This window comes from Triticum aestivum, chromosome 6D (assembly GCF_018294505.1).
Source record: "Triticum aestivum cultivar Chinese Spring chromosome 6D, IWGSC CS RefSeq v2.1, whole genome shotgun sequence".
In the NCBI taxonomy this organism is placed as follows: Eukaryota; Viridiplantae; Streptophyta; class Magnoliopsida; order Poales; family Poaceae; genus Triticum; species Triticum aestivum.
Window position 1 is genome coordinate 319,360,824 of NC_057811.1, and position 4,225 is coordinate 319,365,048.

The window sequence follows — 4,225 nt, forward strand, 5'->3', positions numbered from 1 at the left end:
GATGCACCGGCGAAGTTTGCACCAACTCTCAAGGTGAGAAAGGGCAATGCACGGTACCGAAGAGGCTAGCAATGATGGAAAGGTGAAAGTGCTTATAATCCATGGACTCAACATTAGTCAGAAAGAACTTACATACTTATTGCAAAAATCTACAAGTCATCAAAAACCAAGCACTACGCGCATGCTCCTAGGGGGATAGATTGGTAGGAAAAGACCATCGCTCGTCCCCGACCGCCACTCATAAGGAAGACAATCAAAGGAACACCTCATGTTTCAAATTTGTTACACAACGTTTACCATACGTGCATGCTACGGGACTTGCAAACTTCAACACAAGTATTTCTCAAATTCACAACTACTCAACTAGCACAACTTTACTATCACTATCTCCATATCTCGAAACAATCATCAAGTATCAAACTTCTCTTAGTATTCAACACACTTATATCAAAGTTTGTATTATATCCATCTTGGATGCCTATCATATTAGGACTAATTTTATAGCCAAAGCAAACTACCATGCTGTTCTAAAAGACTCTCAAAATAATATAAGTGAAGCATGAGAGATCAATAATTTCTATAAAATAGAACCACCACCGTGCTCTAAAAGATATAAGTGAAGCACTAGAGCAAATTTATATAGCTCAAAAGATATAAGTGAATCACAAAGAGTATTCTAATAAATTCCGATTAATGTGTGTCTCTCCAAAAGGTGTGTACATCAAGGATGATTGTGGTAAATTAAAAAGCAAAGACTCAAATCATACAAGACGCTCCAAGTAAAACACATATCATGTGGTGAATAAAAATATAGCTCCAAGTAAAGTTACCGATGGGCGAAGACAAAAGAGGGGATGCATTCCGGGGCATCCCCAAGCTTAGGCTTTTTGGTTGTCCTTGGATTTTACCTTGGGGTGCCTTGGGCATCCCCAAGGTTAGGCTTTTGCCACTCCTTGTTCCATAATCCATCAAATCTTTACCCAAAACTTGAAAACTTCACAACACAAAACTCAACAGAAAATCTCATGAGCCCCGTTAGCGAAAGAAAACAAAACACCACTTCAAGGTACTGTAATGAACTCATTCTTTATTTGTATTGGTTTTAAACCTACTGTATTCAAACTTCTCTATGGTTCATAAACTCCATTACTAGCCATAGATTCATCAAAATAAGCAAACAACACACGAAAAACAGAATCTGTCAAAAACAGAACAATCTGTAGTAATCTGTATCTAACGCAAACTTCTGTAACTCAGAAACATCTACCAAAATAGGACGACCTAGATAATTTGTTTATTGATCTACTGCAATTGGAATCAGTATTTTATCACGTTCTGTTGATTTTTAACAATTGTTTTCGTGAACAGAAAGTTTCTGGAATTTTCAGCAAGATCAAATAACTATCATCGAAGAAGATCCTATAGGTTTAACTTGGCACAAAGACAAATTAAAACACAAAACCACATCTAACCAGAGTCTAGATCAAATATTTATTGAATAACAACAAGTAAAAATATTGGGTTGTCTCCCAACAAGCGCTTTTCTTTAAAGCCTTTTAGCTAGGCATTGATAATTTTAGTGATGCTCACATGAAAGACAAGAATTGAAGTGCAAAGAGAACATCATAAAACAGGTGACAAACACATCTAAGTCTAACATACTTCCTATGCATAGGCATATTATAAGCAAACAAATTTTCAAGGAAAACAAAAACTAGCATATGCAAGGAAGAAGAAAGTGACGATAGCAATCTCAACATGAAGAGAGGTAATTTAGTAACATGAAAACTTCTACAACCATATTTTCCTCTCTCATAATAGTTACATGTAAGATCATATTCAAATTCAACAATATTGCTATCACATAACATATTCTCTAGATGATCCACATGCATGCAAAGTTGACACACTTCAAAAATAGTGGGAATAACATAAACTAAAGTCATGACCTCTCCAAACCCACTTTTATCAAAAACTTCATAAGATTGATCAAAATCCAAATATGTGGGACACTACAGGAATCAGCTATTTTGCCGTCTGCCACGGCGGACGGCAAAGGCACGAACGGCGGACGGCAAAAGGCTCCGGCAAAGTAGGCTACGGTAAACAGCTACTTTGCCGTCTGCTTCCTGGCGGCTGACGGCAAAGGCCCTTTGCCGTCTGCCGCGGACGGCAAAGAGGGCGGACGGCAATAATTGTGCTCTCAGTCCGTTAAGTGGCTAACGGCAGGCCTTTGCCGTCCGCCGCGGACGGCAAACTTTCTAGTGCCTTTGCCGTCTGCCATATGATGTCATCTACACGTCACTACATGGCAGGCCTTTGCCGTCCGCCGCTGACGGCAAACTCTTTGCCGTCTGCCACTGTAGGCAAACTGACCAAATGGGTCAGCTCCTAGGAAGCACAGCTGGATGCCACGTGGCTTCTTTGCCGTCCGCGGCAGATGGCAAAGGGCCCGTTGCCGTCGGTGGCAGACGGCAAAGAGCCTGCATATTGGGTCTTTTTTCTGTTTTTTATTAAATCCAACAATTTTCACAGAAAATATATATGGCATATATAGATATATTTCACAAGGCAATTACAGAGCAAACATATAAGATATCCAACATGCATGGTTCCATCATACATAGTTCCATCACATAACTTCATCACATATGTTCCATCCAACTACCAAGTTCCATGCATAGTTCCATCATACATAGCATAGTTCATCCAACTAACAAGATACATGCATAGTTCAACGATACAAAAGAAACAGAGAAAGGGATAAGGAGCACTCCATCTATGCAAGCTGTCGTCAAGTGAATGAAATCTGCAAAATGAAAAATAAGAAAGTTAGAAATAGGTGACTAGAATAAGAAGACTAGAACAAGAAGAGTAGAACAAGAAGAAGAGTAGAACAAGAAGAGTAGAACAAGAAGAAGACTAGAACAAGAAGAGTATGTCATTTATGAGCTAACTTACGTGAAATGGATCATATATGAGCTAACTAAGTTGAAATGGGTCGTTTATGAGCTAGCTAAGGTGAAATGGATCATTTATGAGCTAACTTAGTTGAAATGGGTCGTTTATGAGCTAACTAAGGTCAAATGGATCGTTTTTGAGGTAACTAAGGTGAAATGGATTGTTTTTTGCTAACTAAGGTGAAATGGATTGTTTTTGAGCTAACTTAGGTGAAATGGATCATTTATGAGCTAATTTAGTTGAAATGGATCTTTTCAGCTAACTTAGGTGAAATGGATCATTTAAGAGCTAATTTAGGTGAAATGGATCGTTTTTTTAGCTAACTTGGTGAAATGGATCGTTTATGAGCTAAATTAGTTGAAATGGATCGTTTATGAGATAACCTAGGTAAGATGGGTCATTTTGGAGTTAACCTAGTTGAAATGGGTCATTTTAAAGCTAACATAGGTAAAATGGATCATTTAGGAGCTAATCTAGGTAAAATGGGTCATTTTTGACCTAACTTGGATGAACTGGATCATTTATAAGCTAACCTAGGTAAAATGGGTCATTTTAGAGCTAACTTAAGTAAAATGGATCGTCTATGAGCTAACTAAGCTAATTAAAGCTAAGTCTAGGTCTTTATGCATGTGTTAAGCAAAACACTAGATAAACTTACCAAGATCCAGGAGGTGTAGGAGCGGGGTGGCTCGTGTCGGTAGCTGGAGAAGGATCGTGCGATGCTTGTCTGGAGTTACGCTGCACCAAAGATCATTTCCAATGTCTTGTTAGCATGATGACACTCAAATGTTAAGACTAGCAAGTAATGTCCATTCAAATAAAACTCACCGTGGTCCCAGGAGCAATCACTGGCATCGGCGGAGCGGTCTGACCTGTCTTCTCGCACACAGACTGCACATTTGGTTTCGACGACTCAGTCATACTAGTTAGTAATGAGACAAACACTACATGAATGTTTTGGCTAATCTGCAGAAGAAACTTACCACAAGGAGCTCGTACATGGCCCTTGCCTGCATGTCATTCCGTGCCCTCTCCTCCTCCATCATCTTTGTCGTCCTCTCCTCCAACTCCCGCTGCCTCTCCGCCGCCTCCGCCAGAAGTTTCTCCGTTCTATCTCTCTCACTCTGTATAGCAGCCTGCAACACCACTCACATGACCATTTGTAATCATTGATGGAAGCGCACACAATGTAATGGAGAAAGATAACTGAGTACGTATCACTAACCTTGATGGCGAGTTGCACTGGCCGTTCACGAGGCCTTAT